Raw genomic sequence first — 22859 nt, 5'->3', positions numbered from 1 at the left:
TTTGAAAAGCAAAAAGATTGTCATACCCAAGGTCCAGAGTTTTGTTTGTTTGATTGATTTTTATTTAATTTTCTCCTTGCAGATACTAGAGAAGAAACCAGCATTATATAGCTACTGTGATTCCCTGATCAACTATTAAAGAGATTCAACTTGTGAGCTAGCAAAATTTAAATGACACGGTAACTTCATTTAAAACTAGAAATTGTATCATACCTGAAAATTAGTCAGAGTTACCATTTCCTGAAGGGTTTCTGTTGAATTTTAACTGTCTCTTTAAGGGTAATATGTATTAATTCAAATACTTTAGGAACAGATTATTCTTTTGCCATTTGGAAAATTATGTAGGATTAGCAATGAGCCTTGGCTTTAGTAAGTGCTCTTTTCATTATACTTATTTTGTTAAATGTGTTTTCTACTGAGGATTCTCATAATGACTACCACAGTATCACTGGCACTTGAAGGATCTGCATACTATTCAAAGAGTCTCGCTCATCCATTCATCCATTCAATGAAAATTTATTGAGCACTTGTATCAGGCACTATTTCAGCCACTGTGGACACAGCAGTGAACAGACATAAGTTCCTACCATGGGTGAAGCTTACATTCTGGCTGAAAAGACTGACAATAGGCAACATGATTATGGACAATACACCATATGGTAATAACGGGAAGTGGAACAGAGGAGACACAAGGCGGAAAATGAATGTGTGAGGTGGTACAGCTTTAGGTAGGTGGCCAGAAAAGGCTTCAGTGAGAAGCTGACATCTGAATAAAGCAAGGGAGAGTCTCTCTGTACAGAGCTCTGTAAGCAGACACGTCAGCAAGGCAAGGTCTGAGCAGAAATGGAGGAGATACCAGCACACTGGGCGCAGACTGAGCAAGGGGCAGATGTAGGAGACGAGGCCAAACCATCACGAGTGGATGGACAGACGACTTGCTGCAGGGCTGGTCGAAAAGCGGTCCATGAAACAGTGCCAAGATAAATACACTGCAAGTGTTTAGACACTTTTTATTTCCTCCTTTGGTGTCTGGCTTCTTTCATTTAGCATTATACATATTTTAAATTTTTATTTATTTATTTTTAAATTGAAGTATAGTCAGTTACAAAGTGTCAGTTTCTGGTGTTCAGCACAACGTCTCAGTCGTGCATATACATACATAGATTTGTTTCGTATTCTTTTTCATTAACGGTTATTACATGTTTGGACACTTACAGCTAGTTGACATTACTATGACATCCAAGTATGTGATCACTGAATCTACCTTTCTTTTTTTAAGTGTTCATTCGTTTTGATTTAGTTTTACAATGGAATTGCTTTACGCAAACATGGGGAGGATATTCTTCACTCTACAAATAGTTTAAGGAAAACGAAATTTGGAGACTGCGTCTCTCTGAATAAGACGGGAAGTAACTGGTGTTTAAGGAGAGGAGAGACAGGAAGTGGCTTACCTATTGGAAGATCACTCTAGCTTCTGTGTTGGGAAATGATCAAAGAAAGGGCAGGGTGCTCGGGTGGGACATGGGTTAGGTGCCTCTTGATGAACAGGTAAGGGACAGTGGTGGCCCAGACCAGACTGGACGCAATGGGTGTAGTAAGATGTGCTTATTTCCTGGATATATTCTTGAAGACAAAGGAAAGAAAAAAATAATTAGAATATTACACATGAAATGTCAGAGAAAGAGAAGAGTCAAGGGTGACTCAAAGTTCCGGTCTGAGCAAATAGGAAAAATTGCTGTTGACTCAGATAATGCAGTTTGGGAGAGGGGCAGTCTTGGCTGGTGGAGGAGAAATAGAACGAAAGCCAGGGGATCAGCTTGGGCCACATTTACTCTGAGAGACCCATCACACAGCCAAGAGAAGACTGTCATTATAGGAGTAGCCTTTAAGAAAGAGAAAGTGCTAAAATTAATCTTCAGCGATGAAAGCATTCAAAAGATGAAAACAAGTCAAAGACTAGATTTCCAAACAAATAAAAGTCACCCTGGATTGTTTATGTTCTGCACCCCAGACCAGTCTTCAATGCTGTAACATGCATTTTCAGATTTGACTCATACAGTTTTTCCAAAGGGAGCATTAGTTTCCAATTTTTTTTTCTTCTTGGTGTGAGAGACTGGTACCCAGGAGATGAAGCCTTTGGATGAAGACAGCATATAAAACTAATAAATGAAAACCAAAATATAACAAATAACTAGAATATATTAAGTCCTTGCTAAATAACTATTAAAAGCTACCACTGTCATTTCATTTCTGAGGATAAAAATTAGAACCAATATGCTAAGTATCTGGCTGGAGCTGTCATAGTCAGTTACTGGGGGAGACGCAATTTCAGTACTGATGGACTCACAGAGACCAGGACATTAAATAACTGTAGTCAGGTGCTTTCTCTGGCATTTACAGTTCGGTGCTTCCCACTCTGGACTTCAGGTATTTCCCATGATCCCAGCCATTAAAACCTGAGAGTGAATCAGAATCACCCGCAGAGTTTGTTACTTACGGACTCTTGGGTCCTTTCCCCAGAAGCTCTGATTCAGTGTGTCTGGGTGTGGCCCCATAATTTGTATTTCTAATAAGCTCCCTGGAGCTGCTGATGCTGACGCCTCTATTGCAAAACGTATTTCCAGAAGCATCGCTCTACCGTATGGAATGTTTACGTGTAATACTGTAAACTCTCAGGGTACTAATGTATATTCTTTCTAAAGGAACTGTGGCTTAATATAATCGTGCCAGGCCTCACATTCAAAGAGAGGCCACAAATCTTTGAGTGTGTTATCAAAATGGTTTTCTGGCTTGGCCCTCTCTCAGATAGAGCATCTTCCCTGAAAGAGACAGGCAGAGCCACAATGACAGTTTTATAAGGAGTGAAGTCATGCTGACAGCAGGCAGTTTCTTCCAAGCAGAAAAGGGCTGTCACACTCAATTAGCTCTACAGAGCAGCTGGTGAAAAGAGGCAGGTGAATAGCAGCGTTATGAACTCAGTTTTTTTCCTTGTAGTTCAAAGATACATGATTGGAGAGACTACACTAAGGATGTCAATAAGAAACGGGAACACAAAGAATATGAGGGACTAGAGTGATCATGACAGAGATGGGGAAATCAACCCCACCTACAAATATTTCTCAATGCAGCTTGTCCCTGTTGTATGCCATCCTTTGACCATCTGACATCCTAATCTTATAGTTAATTTTTTCTCTGTAAATGGTACTTATTATTCACATTTTATTGTTTGCTTTTTCAATTTCACTGATAAAGATTTAGAGTTGAATTCACAATTCACAACAGTTGTATTTAATAACTTCATGGAAATCTAGTGCAGCTGTGGTCTCCCTCGTGTGACGTTCAGCTGAAGTTCCCACCTAATAATATCAGTGGCATATTGAAGGGTCTTGCAAACAAAAACATTCTTCAAGATGCTCTTTTGAAGGAATATCTCTGAATTCCTTTCAATAGCTATCAGCCCTACATTTTAAAAAATGCTTTCTTCTATTTTTTTGGCTTCCAGGAAATGTGTATAGAATGAATTTTCCGAATACCTTGGAATACTATGTGCTGTCATGCTGATTAGAAAGCAAAATGGAAGGGATGTGTCTGACATCAAAGTCATTAGATTGTGTTTTTAAAAGGCTCAGCTTAAAAGGCTAGCATAAAATGCTCAATTTAATTAACAGCCCTGCAGATTATAATACGCTGTGATGGCATTAAATGATCCAGGCTGCCAGCCATGTTTAAGGAGTAAATTCTCATTTCCACTCCTTGTTTCCCTCATTTTTCATTTCTTTTTGACACTTTCTCACTGAAGTATTAGGTGATAATAACGTATAACTTCTCAAAGTTTAATTAGGAGCAAAGACTTTTTCCTTTCATTAATAAGTAATCTAAATACTTACTCCTTTTTCTTTTAAAAACGAAAAAATTATACTAATTTTGACAATTCATTTTTTCATGTTAAAAAATGGTTCTTTATGAGCCACATCCTTAATCTCTTTTGCACCGAAGAGAATTAATTATGACATGATCTGTACTTTAATGGACAAATAAATATATATATTTTTATGTTAAAAATCTGAAGAAAGCTGGTTTTAAAAATATGAAACCCCATGCTTATTTAGTAATTGAGCATTATATATTTTGGGTACTTTATATGCAAACACTACATATTCTATGTTTTAAGTTTAAAATATTTATGCAGTTTTTAACAGATAATGCTCATGTTACAAAATTCACAAGTTCTAAAAATGTATTTCTCTTGGATTTTGTCTGTAAATCCTGTTTCCTCCCCAGAGACAGCTGCTAATATCCCTTTTTATCCTTCGATCTCTAGTCCATACATTACATAATGTCTATTCATACACATGTTTTTGTTGTTATTTGTTCTGTTTGGGGCAAGTTATATCGAACTATATATATATTGTTCCACACTTGCTGTTTGCTGTTGTTGGACACTTTAGGTTCCTTCCATATCTTAGCAGTTGTAAATAATGCTGTGAACATTGGGGAGCATGTATCTTTTTGAATTAGTGTTTTGGGGGTTTTTTGGATATTACCCCAGGAGTAGAATTGCTGGGTCATATGGTAGTTCTATTTTTAGTTTTTTTGAGAAACCTCCGTATGTTTTCCATAGTGACTGCACCAATTTATATTTCCACCATCTGCATACAAGGATTCCCTTTCCTCCACATCCTCGCCAACATTTGTTATTTCTGTGCTTTTTGATCGCAGCCATCCTGACAGTTGTGAAGTGGTATCTCATGGTGGTTTTGATTTGCATTTGCCTGATAAGTAGCAATGCTGAGCATCTTTTCATGTGCCTATGGGCCATCTGTATTTCCTCTTTGGAAAAATGTCTATTCAGTTCTTCTGCCTATTTTTCAAATAGGTTTAAATAGGTTGTTTGTTTTTTTGGATGTTGAGTTGTATAAGCTGTTTATATATTTTATATATTAACCCCATATAGGTCATATCATTTTCAAATATTTTCTCCCATTCAGTAGGTGTCTTTTCATTCTATCAATGGTTTCCTTTACTGGGCAAAAGCTTTTAAGTTTAATTAGGTCTTATTTGTTTCTTTTTGCTTTTAGCTTCGATAAGAATTCTTAATGATCACCCAATTAATTTGCAGTATCATTCTCACTAACATATGAAAAAAACCTCACCATTAGAGCAATTAATCAAAATTGGTCAATATGTTAAACATTGTATCTTTCATTTAACATTTCTCTCATTGTGACTGAAACTGTTACTCTCAAACCAAAACATACTGGTTTATATAAAATTGTTAACTGGAAATAAAGTCAGGAGGACAAAAGATATATAAAGTACATATATATACTTTGGGTACTTTGCATATAAAGTACCCAAAATATATAATGCTCAATTACTGAAGTAGAAGATTAACCGAGCCCAGGAGGCGGGACAGAGGGAGCGGTGACACCCCTTCTGATGCAGGTGTGGACTGTGCTGCACTCTTCCTGCGACAGGGAGATGGAGGCTGACGCTGTGGCCTGTTTTATGCTGAGACCCAAATTATTTACCTGCAGTAACTATAGCATTGAGGAGTTTAGAACAAACAACAGAAGGAGTCTAATGTAGGTGGTAATAATCTAAGGAAGAGAGAAACTGAGGTATAAACTAAGTGGTATGAAAGCAGAAAGGAAGGAAATTGGACGTTTTCAAGAAAGGTCTTTTCTGTTTGCTGAAGTCCAACATGGAAGTCATAATCTGGAGCCTGAGAAATGTGGAATGATCAAATTATCTGCCCCACACCAAGGTTTGCATTCCAGAGATATGGAGACAGGATTGAACAGGACAACAGCTATCTCTAACAGGATGAGCCAGTATCCCCAGATCTTTCTCAGGATGCATCTTTTTTTTTTTTTTTTTTTGAGGAGGAGGTAATTAGGTTAATTAATTTATTTTTTAATGTTGGTACTGGGGATTGAACCCAGGACCTCATGCATGCTAAGCATGTGCTCTACCCCTGAGCTACACCCCACCACTGCCATCTTTCTCAGATACAACTCATTAAGCACTTAATGGGAAGCAGTGGGCGAGTACTGGTTAGAGAAACATCATTTTGAAATTGCAGCTGATTTAGAGCTAGACATAAAACCCAAGTTTGGGGTGACTACACTCAGGTGGTGGTTTTGGCATCGCCCGTACAGAAATGAAGGTGGAGAGCAGGGAGACAGGGTTAGGAGACGGGCAGAGAGAAGGACCATCTACAGGAGGACACAGAGTGCTGCAGCGCAAGTGAGATGACTAGTCAGGAGTTCTAGAGCTCGAAAAGTCTAACTAATGGAGTCAACCAAAAGCAAATGAGCCCTGAAGCCTCCCACGTGTCCTAGGGACATGTGAGATGCCGTGGAAAATTCAGGCTTGAACAATAGCTCCCAGTTGCCCACAGGCTCCTGCCAGGAGTGAAAACCATGAGCACCCCGGGAATGTTTGCACAACATGGAAATGTTTGCATTTCCTCAAAGTGCCCACTGCGAGTTATAGCAATGGCTGGGAGCTGGGGGGTGCGTAGCAGCCAAGAGAGATCTAGGAATTAGAACCGAAAGCTTCCTTCCTTGCCTCTCAGTTTCTTGATTTGTCTGTCCCGTAGGATATGACAGGCACTGTCGGTGAGGTGACCATTTTTTATTATTTTCCAACTCTTCCTTTTCCAAATGGAAAATACACTTACTTCTAAGTGGGGAGACAGGTATGGAGTTTATTGCAATTCTTTTGGAAGAAGTTATAATGGACTCAACTGAAATAATAACAATGGAAAAAGAAAGCAGGAAAGGGCTCAGAGAGGTATTAAAGGACTTTGTAAATTAAGATTCAGGCAGAAGGGGAAGAGAAGGCTTGACTTCCGGATGCTGGACTTAGTTGAGCACAGATGCATTTTATCATGCAGGGATAAAATTGAGGAAAAGCATGTTTTGGAGGAAGGTGCTGAATTTGCGTTTTGCTTTATTGATTACCCTGTAACATCCATGTGAGGCTTCCCAGTAGATTGGTAGAAGCCAAGGAAAGAAAGCATCAGAAACAAAGACACATTCAATTGTATTAGGGGCCAAAGAGAAAGATCACTAAGATGGGAATATGTCAGTTCAAGAAGGTATCCCCCACAGGAGAGACATGAATCTGTCTATCAACCTGGATTAACACAGTAAAATTTGTTCTAACTCACGTAAAACCCTCTGCAAGGCCAGGTAATTCCCCCATGTATCCACCTTGCATGCAGTGACTCAGTGAACTCCTTAATATTGTGGGTCTGTATTCTCAGTACAAGGCTCCCCCCATGATATTTACAAAAGGGAACCAAGACTGGAGAACTGTGGTGTTTTCTTCACTGCCCCAGCTCCACAATGTCACTGAGCTCTTATACTTGTGTTGTACCGGAGGCCAGTCACAGGCCTTTCACAGAGACTCAGGGAAGAGAGAACTGGTGATTAGTGGATGGTGACCTAACTCAGAGAGCGACAGGGAAAACTCTGATAGGTCGGTTTATGGAAATATAAGCCTAAGAATACTTTCTCCACAGCTTTTCAAAGAAATGCAAACAAACAAAGAAAAAACACGAATGGAATGAGTCCCAGGAAAATTACAGCTTCTTTTTTGTAAATATTTTATCTATTGTTACTTTTCAAACTCCCCTATTTTTATTGTAAACTTCACATTGTATACACTTCTTATTCTAAGACATATTAAATATTTAAAAAGATAGTTTATGCATCATTAGGTCTAAAAAGATTCCAACGAAGGGAAGGAAGGTGACAGTTAAAGAGAAATGCAAACCAGATGAGGAGGAGGTCTTCTCAAATTGTATTTATTTGTCAGTCGGGAGGAAGTTGAGCTAAGCTGTGTGCTGAGAAAAACGATTTACTGAAGAGAGAAAATATAAAAATACAGAATTCAGAGAAAGGAAATATTTGATTAAACAGATTCCCAGGAATATGGAATCAATTGGGATCCAGACGACAGTAGATGGGATTTTGCTTCAACAGGAAAGAAACCTCTGACACTAAAATAAGAATCAAAAAAAGGATCATGGTTACAAAGGATTTCTTTTTTGTTTGGGAAAACAAATTAAGGCACTTGTTTTTTATAAGTTTACTTTTCTCTGTGCAGTAAATAAGCCTGGTAATTTACAGAAAGAGGGTAAAAAAGAGAGATTGTGAGAGACAGACAGAGAGAAAGATTACTGTGCTCATGGTTAAAGTTGGTGCCAGCAATTTTTTTCAATGAAACACCATAGAAAATATGATATGAAATGGACCAAGGACATTTTAAAGGCTTACGAAGACAGAGAACATACCCAAGACGGAAGAATATAAATTTTGGCCTGTATATATTGGGCTTACGTAGCATTTTTCAAAAATAACTAGCAGTCTCCAAAAGGACTAGAAAACAAGAAAGAATGATAAAACTAACAAAAGTTTAAGTACCATATATTATTCTAGAATATAGCAAAAGTTTAAAGAAATAAAGTAGTTGAAAGTCCAGGTAAAATTATGGTTGAAAAGAAAAAAGATTCTTGCTTCTTTGTGGCTTTTACAGGTTTTCAAGGTTTGAATTGGTGAATTGCAAAGCAGAAGAAGCCAATATACCATGCTACCAAATGCATTCACCCTTTATTTGTTAAAACTATAGAGTCAGAGTATTGACTTTGGCTCCAAGAATCAATGATTTTACCCATTTTCAAATGTTTTCCTTATCATCCAAAAGACACATGTATACATGTGTTACAGGTAAACTATAACGGAATCTGAAAAACATCAGTGCCACTTCTCTGCTCCTCCCTTGCTGTTTCTCGCTCCATGTTTGAAACAGCAGGTCTCTAAGTGATGCATGTGAAAATCATTTCACAGACAGGGAGCTATTTTGGTCTTGAAACATCTCCATTTTCTACTCGGATAACTGCGTAGATGAACCTGACATTTTCTAGAGGGCCACCTCCAGTGGGGATTCAATGCACTTGCTACAGGAAGATCAGCAAATTCTCTAAATGACAATGAGAAGCAACGGCCTAAGGGAAGATGCATATTTTAGTTCAGACAGAAAGGAGGGGAGCTCTTTGGGGGGTGTTTCTTTACACTTGAACCACATATGGGGGGGAATGGAAATGACATGCTGTGATATGTTTAACAATTCATTCTCTAGTTGGAAGGATGGTAAGAAAAAAAGGCCTTTGTGATGTAAATACATTGGAGGTGATTTCAAGCTACCAATGTGATGTCCCTGGATTTGGAGTAGGGAAGGGAGGTACACAATTGGTGCTCAAGGAACCGGTTTGAGCCAGCTCCAGAATACCACTGGCCATGCCCGTGAACACAGAAATGCCAGGCTGGATTTTCACGTGCAGCCCAGGCAGACCAGGAGCCTCATGCCAAAAGCATTCTGAAGATTAAAACCCCCTTTATCTTTCTCAATTAGAAACTATCAGAAAGATTGATTTAGCATGTTTGCAAGTAATTTTGACAAAACTATTTTTTCATTTTCCTTTCTCTTCAGACATTATCAAGGTAAGGAGGATGGGATACACTCTAGTTAACAGCCGTCTTCTTCCCACTTGTAAATTTGCCTTTTCCTTTTCATCTTGGAGACAGATAAATGTACATCTACACATTTTATACAAAATTTACATACATATTTTTAATCTTCAATAAAGACATGCTTGTAAGAGTTTTCACTTTAAAACTGAGATGTCTGTATTTCTGTATATATATTATTTTGTTTGTCGTGTTATATTGTATTATGTTATCTTTTATTTTATTTTAATCCTATAATTTTCTTACAAGTTCAACTGGTTTTAAGAAACCAGAACTATCAGTTTTTGAAAGTCTCTTTTAAATTATGTTACTTTTAAATCGAGTATTATATTTTGCTATATTTAAGTATGTTTGATAGACAAGGAAACACAAATTTAGTTGACAAGGTAGAGCATAAAATTTTTGTTACTGAGCGGAACTGCTAATGAACATGTGGAAATTATGGCTGTAATATGGAGTTTTGTAATTTTTTTTTTCAAAACAGAGACAGAGAAGAAGTGGCTGTCAGTTACTTTTAGAGCAGAAGAAACTAGTAGTAGGCACACCTGCAACTTTCCAAAAATGTCATTAAAACAATGACAATATATGTGAAAAACGTGAAGTGATGATAGAAAAAGGTGTAATTTGTTATAATTTGCATGTTTCAAGTCATGTCATTAAGATAATGAGCTATTTTGAGAGCCATATTCTGTAATTATTTTAATTGAAATTATTTCAAAGAAAATAAATGAGCATTTCACAGGCATATCAAAAATAACTATTACAATAAAAAGAGAAAACTCATATTTTCTCTTGCTAATATTGTGCTAGGCATTAATCTCAATGCTCTTGTGAAAGAAAAGTATCATTCTACATTCTGTATCTCAGCTGATTTCTGTTTCAAAAAACTTTTATCAGAGTGGCTGAAAATAGATTTTGTTCTATTTATAATCCTCTCCATTTCCTCAGGCTTTCCAAAGTTTCAAGGTATTTATCCACCATGAATATTCTTTACTAGTCTTGACATAGGTGGAGCATATTCTAAATTCAACAGAGGAATTTTCACCAGTGTCCAAAATATTTTGGATTCAGTGGTTAAAAAACAACATACAATTAAAATTAATTTTACCTGTTTCTTCATTCTGTACGTGTGCATGTGTGCCTGTTATGCTGTTTTTCAGTGTGGATGTATTCTGTGTCTGTTGGGTAATGCTTGGCTGGGGTCTGACCATGAGCATGGGAAGCTAAAAAAAAAATGGAGGAAAAGATTATTCCATATGTGGTGTTTAGAAATGCTCAGAAAATTACTTTGTTGAAAATGTGTTTTTTTCAATAAAATCACTATATCTGTGGTGGACAAAAAGACAGTAAATCAGATACTCAAGTTACGACAGCTGTCACTAGGCAACAGCTAACAAGGTGAGCAAGTGGGAAAAATGAGAAAATGTTCTTCAAAGGATTTAAGATCCTATAAAAATAGAATAGAAATGGTGTGGAAGTGGAAAGAGGGATGGTAACTTAATGCATACTCATATTACTAATGTAAGGTTCTTATTATTATGTCTTTCACAGCTAAAGGATGCTTTTCTAGTCAATAAGTATCAATAAAAGGATGGTTTAAAAAGAGCTTTAAATAAAGAAGCCTCCACACATATTTTATATGATAAGAGAATCAAGCAATGACAACTAGCATCTTGGATGAGAATTTCCTGCCACCAGTATGGACATCATTTAAAAAATTCCATCTCATGTATGTGCCCATCATATCAATATGGACGGTTTTAGTTGTTATAATGAAAAATAAATAATTGGGAAAATATGAAGGCTGTGGAATGTGGCCTTGCAAGTTAGAGTCTATATGAATGGTGCCTACTGGACTTGAATGGTGTCCAAATGAGTATGTATCATTTTATGAAGCTGGGATGGGAGTTACAATAAACGGGTTGTAAGTATAATGTAAAATGCAAAAGTGCTTTTCGTTCTTGTTCATTTTGTTTACATTTTGAGAGGATTTTAAAATTGTGGTTTTTGTGTGTGTATGTGTGTGTGCATAACACAGAGTATCATTTCGAATCAGCCGAATAGAGAGTTAATATGCAGGGTTTATTGGTATTGAGCCCATTACTGAAAACCATTCCCATGATGAATTTATGGAAAGAGAAAATTTAATATTTCTATTAAATGACCAGTGTGCACAAATATCACTACCATTCACTTATAGCAGAGTTTGCATGGGTTTTAGGGTAATCGGTGGCTATTTTAGGCAGTTTAATAAAAGAAAATAGGGCCTTAGGAATCTGTTAATCCTGTTATTCAGGGAGTATTATAGAAGGAACATTTTCCATTCTTTGTAACTTTTCACTGATTTCCGACTATAGTTGCCTACATCCGTTATAACATCCAGCTGCTCAGATGGGGGTTACTACACTTTTCTATCTCTCCTGCTTTATGAAGCTAAGGTTCTGAATGAAAAGACTGTGTGTTCTAATGGAATTCTCCCCTGGGGCACATCAAGTCATTTTATACCATGACACACTAAGAAAGGCAATTTATGATGTGTGACTGACTCTAATGCGACTTTTTCATCATTTCATTTGTTTTCCATTAGTTGGAAAAAAAGACATATGAACTACATAGAAATCTTTTTATTGTACTCCACAGGGGGTTTGTAGTACATTAGAATGGTGGTGGGGCATAGTATTTTATAAAGCTTATGAAAAAATGGATGTTTAAAAACAATTTTGTCTTCAACTCTCTAACAAGAGTTTCTAAAACATTCTCAAAGGGCATTTGCACTTTTTAAAAAAAAATTGCAAATGCTTTACAAAATATATTTCAAGAGATAGATGTTTGCTAAAAACTAATCAGTACTTTGAGATGATTTACAACTATTATCATCCAGGTTTCCGTGACTTTTGTTATTCAAGTATAAATAAAATTATAGCTGATGGCTTTGGTTGTATAATTTAAATCAATAAAGCCCAATTTTTAGTTATCTGTTTTCAACCATGATCTTGGTTCCTCTGTTTGGGTTTCTAATAAATTATCACTTCAGAATACACATATACAAATATATCTGTGAAGAAAATACTATTTATCATCATATATAAAATGTTTAGACCATTTGCATAACGTTATCAGTCCAGCTAGCTAAGTGCTTCCTGCTGAAGGGGTATCTGTCATTACTTTCTCTTTCTACTTTCTGATTTCACCCCATATTTTCTAATGTTATTTTCATTAGATTTTTACTATTAGTTCCACTAATTCTCCTACTTTTTCTTGCCTTCCGTTTGTCCTCTTCACATGTCTACTTTCTTTGCATCATTTCAGATAAGCTGTAAATCTCAGCTCTTTCCTTGAATGTAGTGGCTCATTCAAATTTTCAGCATTTAGCCTGGAAGTGCAGGGAGGAATGAGCAACCCTACCTAAGGTAACAATATGGGCAAAACTGAAATATAAAATAACAATCTGTTATAAATAACAGTGTGCTTTGGAGTTTAATCCTATATCTGGCATTGAAAGTCAGGTAACAGTAGCAAAACAGTATAAGAGAAAACATAAATGGTTTTAAGCTACTGTAAATTCCCTGCTACACTGGGAAGTGGTAAAGCACCTTTATACAGTATATTTTAAAAGCCACTTATGCATGTTGTAATCTTTAGTATAACTATGAAAGGATGATTATAAAGTGGGGGGGGGGGATGACCTTAAAATATTCAATTTGGCCTAAAGAAAGCATGAAAGTGCAGTGGAAAGAACCAAAAAAAAAAAAAAAAAGTGGAACGAATAGAATAAATACTATTAGGGTAAACTGATTTTCAAATATGTCAGAAAACTAAACATAGAACTAAATATTTTCATTAAAAATAAGAATGATCAAACAGGATATTTCTAAAGCAAAGCAAAAGAGTAGAAAAGACATGACATGAATAAAGTGTAATCACAGAATAAATAAAAAGTGGTACAAATCAGATATCCTGCATCCTGAACCCTAAGAATCTGAACCTGTGATTAATTTAGTTGTGCCTTAAGATCTCTCTCTATATATACATTTTCATGCAAGTTTTTGATAATGATTTTTTTATAATTATTTTCTGCAAAGGTTACATTTTACCATTACTTTCCCCCAAGTTAGAGGTTGAATTTTTGGCCCTGATCATTTTTGATTGACATTTTTATTTGAGGTCATTGTAGATTTATATGCAGTTGTAAGAAATCACATAGATTCCAGTGTGCTATTTACTAGTTTTCTCCAATGCAAGCACCTTGCAAAACCATATTACAATATCACAACCTTGAATTAGCAATGAGACATGGAAGATACAGAACGTTTCCATCATGACACAGATCCCTCAAGTTTCCCTTTTATAGCCACACTCATCTCCTTCTCTACTATTCCTCATTCCTACAGTTTTGTCATTTCAAGAATGCTATTAAAATGGAATCTCTTGGGATAATTTCTTTTTTCCCACTCTCCACCACGCTCTGGAGATTGTCAGAGTTGCTACGTGTATCAGTGTTTCATTTTGCTTTGTTCCTGATGCCAAAAAAAGCCCTCCATAAAGGCAATAGTTGCTTGAAAAAGCAATGGACCATTTTATTGAATATCCTTTCATTCATAAGAATTCATGCACTGGTTAGTCTGTTAAAGGGATGGGTTTTATAAATTTTTGCTATTTTATGTTGGTCAGACTCTGCTTCAGGCTCACCTCTGTAATCGATATCCAGAGGTTTGGATGAACTATGAGTGTGAAACCCTGACATTTAGTACATTTAGTTTCTGCTTTTGTTTTCTGGAAGTACTAATGCAATATCAATGAAGCTAGACCTTTATTTCATATGGTGTTATCACTGCACTGTGTGTTCTGTGGTCGCCCAAGGCATAGTTGCAACAGAGACTGGCACCTGCCGCTCATATCAACTCAACTGAACTAAATACACTCCAACAGCTCGGCTCTGAGGGTGAAGCCGAATGAATGACCACTACTTCCGAATGGAAATGAACCTGCCATCCCAAGGAAGAGTGGTTCTCTTTAGACAGGCAAATCCAAAGCCTAGAATTAAAATAATTAGCCTCTCTGAAGAATGGCTCTTCTTTCTCCATGTAATGGCTACTGCTCTAACCTTTAGTTTATTGACAGCTAAATAGAACTGAAGCGCTGAAATATACGGGAATATATAGTTACTCTATTTATGGAGAATAACTAAGCCTTCATATGCCACTGTATTGATTACATTGATGGGCCCATATTCGGAACAATAGATTAGAAAACCAATACATTTAATTTGAGGAAGTACATTTTGGAACTGGTGTTTCTCCTTTGGGCATATGTCCAATTTCTTGTTTGGTTTACTTTATTTACTCCAAAATATATGCATTAAAATTATGTCTGTGTGTGTATGTGTTTGAACTTGGAGGGAAGCAGCATTATTGTGACTCTATTATTAAGTACTCCCTCTTTTAGACATTATATATACCTTATGAATAATTCTTATAATACAATGTAGATATTATATTTATTGCAAATATAGAACTCAACTTCTGAAATTAGGTAACAGTACGTAGTATACTAGAGTTGAGTATCCATGTCTGTTTTCTTTGAATTCTTTTTTTTTTTATAAAATACTCATATTTAAATGTTTCCTTGGTACAGACTCTTTGTGAGTTTAAACAAGAGTAGTTTGCAAGATGCAAGTTTACATTTCTCCAAAATAAATTGCCATTTGAAATGTTTACTGTGATTTCATTTTAAAGAAGAACTTAGTAAAATCTATTATGCAACTTTTAATCTCACCAAAACCTAATGTATACATTGTAAAAGTAACAGTCAGGACAAGGGTAGATTTCCTGCAGTTAATTTGTGTAGTATGTGTTCTCATCTGAACAGGATGCAATAATTTGGATTAGGAAGTATTCTCTGAATAGGTGGCTCAAATTATTTCATTTAATTAGAGACCCACTTTTGAGAGCAAGTATCTTGATAATCTTCTGGTTACCAAGTTTCGAGATTCTGGTTGGATTTGCACCGAGTTTCTAGGGAAACTAATTTGTACAATGGGGGACAAAATCTGGAGAGGGATGGGAAAAGGGAAAGATGCAAGATGGCAGGATGCTGTTAAATACGGGAAATCAGCCCTTCCTACTCCTCCCAAATGTTTTAGTAAAATCTGTAGTAGCTGAGAAACATGCTTTACATATAAGGGTTTTTTTTTTATAACAAAGAAGTGAGAGACAGTGTCATTAATGTGGGTTAAATTGACACAAAATAGAGAGAATATGTATGGATGGAAGGAAAAACCATCCCCAGAGAACAGACTGCTTGGAAATAATTCGCAGTAGACTTAACAGGAAATCGTCAACTTGGTAGTATTGGCCAGGAGGTCAACCTTCTATTTCCTTTTAGTTTCTTTACTATTTAACCACTAGACATTGGAACCTGTCTTCATGAGAATGTGCCTTATTCTTTTATGCATCTATGGCTTTGACCAAGAAGCTCCCTCTTCTGAAATTCCACCTCCTCTCCCAGTCCCTTTCCCCATCTCTTCCCCAGAATAATTTCTAATTATCCCTCTAATTTTAACTTTTCCTGAGTGCCAAGTTACTGACTCGACTTCATTTTGAGAGGATCCTCTAATTTTTAACATATTTTTATCATCTGTCTCCTAATCTATCTCCCTGAATTGAAAGTGAAAGCTCAAAGTCAGAGCCGTGTCTTATTTCTTATGCAACCATCAACTGGCATAGTAGAAACTTAAAGCATGTTGAATGATAGAAAGAGTAACTTGGTTAAACAACTAGTTATTTTTTTCTTTGAGAACTTCTTAACGATGCAATTATTTACACATCAAAAATATATATATATATGCTATGCTAGTGAATACCCTGTCAAAAATAAAAATGCAATATTCTTTATGGTGTAAATTCCTCATTTTATTAAAATCTTACACTATATAATTTTCTTATAATTCTCAATACTGTAGCCTACTTTTTTATGCAATTGAGAAAATAGCTCATAGGACTTTTGAAATATGAAGCTGGGGCATTCACAAGGACAGTGAAACTAAATCAGTGTGATTTCTTTTGGCAACATTTCACAAATAACTATGTAGAGAATTTCCAGAGTGAAGAGATCTTTATTGGTGGCTGAATGCCTGGAGGGGCGCATACAACATATGGGTTCAATAGCTTGTACTGACTTTGCTCTGACCTCCAGTTTTTCTGGAAGTGCTCTGTGTAAGTGTGTTTACGCACCTAAGCTGCTTCCTCCTGGACTATAGGGAACATCAAGGAAAAAGAGAGGCATTTCTCAATTCCATATTTACAGTGTAATGGCCACAGTGTTTAAGTAAGTCCTCAGGACACAGTTATTGTAAGATTTATGTTACACTTTTTTCTATTTATTTGCTCCAAGGTTCCAAAATCCTTTCCAATTTTCCCTCCTTTTCTTAGTTGACTGGATAGAAAGTAATGGCCCATCAGAGACGGGAATCTTTGGAAGGCTATGTAGGAGAGTGAGACTGAAAGACAGAGAACAGAGCGAGCAGATGGTTGCTTCAGAGGTCAATTTCCAGTGTGTTGGGAGATGTAATAGGGGCTGATTTTACTCCATCACATGTTGGTCTCTAAGTTTTCGAGAAGACTTCCACCTTTCAAGAAAGGTGAAGGCGTCTTTGAAGCGTGGCATCTAATATCTCAGTCTCCATGTGTGGTGTGCCTCACAGTGACCTGGGACGGGGTGAGGGGGGGTCTCAGAATCTGGTTCACTGAACATCTGCAGTAGAATTTACTAGAGAGTTTGGTATAAATGCATCTTTGAGATCTTATCTCACAGCAATTAAATGACAGCCTCTGGGTTTGAGCTCCAGAACGTATCTTTTTAACAAGCACCTTGAAGACTGTTGTGCAGTTTGAGAACCACAATCTACCAGTGCCTTGGCACAAGTTTAATCAATTCCACTTTGTTAGCCTGCTCTTTGCTCCTGACCAAGCTCTTACCAATAATTTTCAAGTTGATGCCATTTTGTAACTATAAAATTCTCCTAATATTATGAAAGTATGGGATATGGTTGGTAAATAATTTTAAAAGTAAAACGAAAAAAGAAAAAAGAGAGAAGAAAAAGAAATAAGAACACAACAATGATAAGGTCTGTCACATTCATGTTAAATTTTAAATAAGTTTTAAATATCCAACAACAGCAACGCCCCCAGTGGGCGTGGTGTGTAGACTCCAAACTCAGCAGGAAGCTGGACTGAGAGGCACTCCCTAGAGACTAAGTCTTTTTACAGCCCAATCGTCATTCTATTCATAAGCTTGTTCCAGGCAGCAAATATAAATTGCCTTAGAACCTGGTCCCCAAAATGGATTATTTAGAGCTGATTTTCCCCCTACCACTAAGAAACCACAATCCCGCTCATCTCCTAGACTCTGGGTGTCAAAGCGCAAACTGTTCTGGCCAAATCCTCCCCCACCACTCTGGCACCCAGAAGAATTCATCCACTGTCCCCTCCGAAGTGGAAGGTCTGTCAGACGCGAAATTCTCTGACATCAGTCACTTGGCAGCATCGTCCCTCTGACTTTATTTGCTCTTTCTATAACTAGGCTCTCTCCTCCACTCCCACGGGCTTAGGCAGTCAAGAATCCCGGTGGCTGACTCAATAAATACACTTTATCTTATTTTCCCACTGCCTTTAGTCCACCAGTCCTGGAGGAGGGTGGATGTCTTTCCTGCTCTGAATGATCACTTCCAGATACTTCTGTGATGCACGATATTGCAGAGGTTGGGGGCAGTTTTGGAATTAGGTTCCACACAAGTCTACCTTGGTGCAATTTTGGACACTGGGTGCCTCTAATTTGTAGCAGCTGGCTTACTGTCACTCTCTCCAGTACTTACTCTGTCGTCACTTTCAGTGACTTGAAAATCCACACAGAGGCGCTCTCCATGCCTCTCGCCTATCAGTGTCTTAGGTTCCTCACCTCAAGCGATGGCGCCCTTCACCCCACCAGTCACCCTCTCCAAGACGACTCCATGTAAAATCATTAATGCCATACAGACGTTGAAAACAGTCTCACCATCTTTTCCCTCTTCTCCAATCACTGTCCTCATCAGGAAACACGCACAACTAATTGAATGAAATACGCACAGATTCAGCAAAATGTTAGCAACATTTCCATGAAGTTTAATTAATAACAATATATAGATTGATATATCCATTTAAAATTTTTTCCTATTCTAAATGTTTTTACATGTGTAGGTTTTGCCTTTGCAAGGAAGTCCTAGTGCATTTATGTGCTTTTTCATAGCATATACTTATGAGTTTAGTGTAGGACACTCCAATTCATCTAAAACATTATTAATACAAACAGTTTTCGTAATTCTATTTCCTCTCATCGATATGTATCATCAAAGAGGTGAAATCAAGAACCAAAAGATACTTGTGAGAATGCCACTTCCGGCTACAGTGACCTAGCAGGAGTGAGAACTGCCTTCCTGCCAGAAACAAACAAAAAAATCAGTAAAGTATTTGAAACAATGGTATTTTAGATGCTGGGCATCAGGCAACATGGGAAATCAAGCCCTGAGAGAATGGAAATTGATGAAGTTAGCCTAACACCTGGATTATTGTTTTGAAAGAGTTTCCAGGACTTACCTTTGGGAGGGGGGTCCAAGTGAAGCCCAAGTTGGTTTCTATGAGCAGAGCAGACAGAGCAGAGACTCCAGGGAGATGAAGGTGGCCAGAGTTCCCACAGCAGTTCCCAAGCCAGACAGGAGAGGGCTGCACACAGTGAGAACCCCGGGAGATCTGCGGAGGCTGCCCCTCGGAGAGGCAGCCTGTACGCAGCCTACCAGCACGTGCATGGGCTGAAGAGGTGGGGAAAGAAGGGTCTGAGGGGCTGAAAGGGAACGGTACCCAGGGCTTACGCTGGCCCAGGAGTAGTCCCTGTTCCCATCACCCACACTAGAAAAAATCGATTCACAGAATGTTGGAGAAGGTATTCCAGAAGATCTTGCTTCAGTTGTAGGTCATAATTAGCCCTAGACTGAGCACTTCTCTGGAACTCTCTTAAAAAACATGAAATCAAGACACAAAAGGAACAGATTCCCAGTAACTTAACTATAAAAAGAAATAAGCCCCAGAATATTAATAGGAATTATAAACTGTGCGATGCAGATGGCCTGGGAGGTCCCCTAGCCTCTCTTCCACTGTTCTCTGTTGCTCGAAGCAATAATAAACTTAGAGGGAAGAGAGTCAAGGAATTTGGGGGCCATAATTTTAAACAAATATAAACCACTCGATGAATTCATGATTCAGAGAAGGGGACTATTATGGTGGGTAGAAGCAAATGGAAGCATTGAGGACTGAGGATTCCGCTACACAACAAACAAAAATTAAAATATATTTTAATACATTTAAAAAATGTTTTTATATGAATTAGTGAAACTTCAGATCACATTGGTATATTTAAGATGTGGGTATGATTATTCCTATCACTTCTATATTTAAATCCCCAGTTTGGCATATGGCAAAATCAAGGAAAATTTTGTAAAATACTGAAAAAAACTAATGAGCAGCTGTGGTCAAAGCTTCAGTTCCTATTATAGTATTCCTATTGGACCAAAATTCACATCCTCATGGCAACTGGCACGCAGCAATGAGTCAAGCTAAAATAGTTTTTTGTGATTTTCCACATTGACCACAAAAATTAGTCACTTTTCCAGCTGATTGTTGGTTGATCCTAAATAATCCAAGTAAATCAATATGGAATAGATACGCATATCATAACCACGTCTAGCAAGAAAGGTCTAAGAATTGAAAAGATGATTTATGTGCATTAGTCATTCTGGAGTTTTTGTATATGTTCTAGTTCTAACTATTTTACATTCTTACCCTAAGCAGATAATTAAACTCTATTGAGAATTATAACATACTCCTTTTAGTCTGAGAGAATGCATTTGCAAATTAATGTAGCACAGTAGTGAATTTTCACACTCTTAAAATTCAAAGGTCATGAAAATACCAAAGAAATATTAGTGTATCATAGAAAAACCAACATAATAGCTAGAAATATTCTCTTTTAGATCAATAGACACAATATATGGATAAATAGACACATACTTGATTTTAAAACCTTTTAAATGGGTTTAGAAATTTAAGTTAATAAAGTAGCAGAAATGCCCTGAAATGGTAGTGTGTTCCTCTTTTATTTCCATTTAGTGTAGACAGCCTTCCATTAAAAATCTTACAAATTTTTCCTCATGAAAAATAAGATAATTTATAACCTCAAAGTAACATGATCTTAAGAGTATGAAATATAATTTCATATATTTATTAACATTTGTATTATCAATTTAAAAAATTTAAATGCTCACTTCAAGTCATTCATACTCATCTTATAACTGATCTGTATCTTTCTGACATGGCAACTGAACTCCATCTACAACTGCAGTATTATCCTCTGGTACAAGGCTGGTCAGATTTTCTAAGAACCAGACTGATTCAAGTTGTCCCAGACAGTGGATCTAAAATGTATCAAAATGGAAGGGGATCAGAAAAATTACATAGACACCCAAAGAGTGCAGTGCTGAAATTCACGGCATATTTGTATAAGCAGGTTATATTTTTATCTGTCTTTCTAGAAGAGCTTATAATCAACAACTCATTGCTAATAATCATACTCTACAAAGAGCAAGGTATTCAAATAGTGCTTGTGAATCAAATATATATATGTATACATGCACACGTATATACATATATATATATATAAAAACACATACACAGACTTAAAAAAGAGGGTTTTATTTTTATTGGCAAGAATTCTGGAGGAGGATGGCTGCTGGCATTGGCTTGGTCAAATGACAATAGGGACAATGTCTCTGAGATTCTCTTGGCTTTTTTCTCTATTTAGCAAGATGGCTGCTGTGGTTCCAGTCACCATGTTCATTATCTCTAAAGCACAGCCGATTATAAGAAATATCATTATTTCATGTAAATTACAAAAGGAAACACATTACTAATTAAACTATGCAATGATGCTTTGTTACTACTTATGTATTTTCTTTATTTTCCTTCTCAAAAGGTGAGAGGGAGGACTGAGAGGTGTAGGGGTACTCAGCTTAAAATAAAAGTAGATACATACCCCATAGACAGAGTGGGGGCCACTTCAGAAAGCGAGAGAGAGCAACCATGAGGTGCAAAGTTGTTAGTTTTTATGGGGCTCAGTAATCTCATATACTAATGAGTAGGAGGATTATTCCAACTATTTTGGGGGAGGGGTAGGGGATTTCCCAGGAATCGGGTGCCCACCTACCTTTTGACCTTTTAAGGTCAGCCTAGAAGCTGTCATGGCACCACGAGACTCAATGTCTACTAGAAGTCGAATCTTCTGTCATCTTGGTGGTAAGCAGCTGTCCTGTCCTCAGCTGCTGTGTCTTTCCTTCAGTGGTTGTGCTCTGCTCCTTTCTCTCCTGTCTCAGATTCAATAAATGGAAAATACCCAACATGCTCATACATTTTCTTGAGAGCTTGTTTGGAGGTTCCAGCAGGGGAGCGCAGCTACTCCTGTACCCATGACCGAGGATGGTCCTCCTCCATAGGGCGTGGTCGTCCTCTCAAACTGATCACGCAGCTTCGGGAGGAAGGGGACACCCGCCTAGCCAGCCAGGTCAGCCGAATCAACCCTGGCGATCAATGGGGTGACAGATGTCGCAGCCAGATCGCCCTCACATCCTCACATTAAAGAAAACGTTGGCTTGATGCAACATATATGGGTTTATGATACAAAAATTGGATTATGTGTTTTGTTATTTATAGATTATTTGAATATTTTTCCAACTTTCTTTTCCTTCAAATCCTTTAATTGCTCATGCCTTTTTTGGGTGAGAAATAATTTGTAATAAAAACTGGATCAGTTATGCATGAGATGTATTTTAAACTTTTTCCCTTCAACTCATTCCTTTCTCTTGGTAGTAAAATGTAGCATGCCAACGTTTAAAAAAAATGCAATTAACACTATTTATTTATTCAAAGTGTCACAATTTTCACCTCCTAAGACTAATGAGAATTTGGGGCTACTTCCTTCCAGGTTTGTCCCAGGAGTGGCTGTGTTATCGACATCTGCAGTACCTCATGCTGAGGCAGGGAAAGAAAGCAGCCTCAAGCACTGGCACCTTATTGCCTCTTGAGCTATGATTTCTAAATAAAACACTGGACTTTTCTTTAATAAATTTGAATTTGGGAAGGTTATAAAAGGACATTATTCACTGGTTATTTTTTGCATTTTCTTTTGTCTAACAAGCTGATAATGTAATCTGTGGATAGAACAATATACCACCTATGGTGT

General features: G+C 37.1%; 1 long non-coding RNA gene across 1 annotated transcript; it reads left to right on the top strand.

Moving 5' to 3' along the window:
* Positions 1-5412: 5412 nt before the first annotated feature.
* On the top strand, positions 5413-22233 carry LOC116659340. The gene is made up of 3 exons (XR_004314692.1): positions 5413-5424; positions 7752-7760; positions 22155-22233. It is a non-coding gene; the product is annotated as an uncharacterized LOC116659340 (long non-coding RNA).
* Positions 22234-22859: the final 626 nt, after the last annotated feature.

This window comes from Camelus ferus, chromosome 23 (assembly GCF_009834535.1).
Source record: "Camelus ferus isolate YT-003-E chromosome 23, BCGSAC_Cfer_1.0, whole genome shotgun sequence".
NCBI lineage: Eukaryota > Metazoa > Chordata > Mammalia > Artiodactyla > Camelidae > Camelus > Camelus ferus.
The sequence above is the reverse complement of the archived record's forward strand: the minus strand, read 5'-3'. Positions and strand labels throughout refer to the sequence as shown.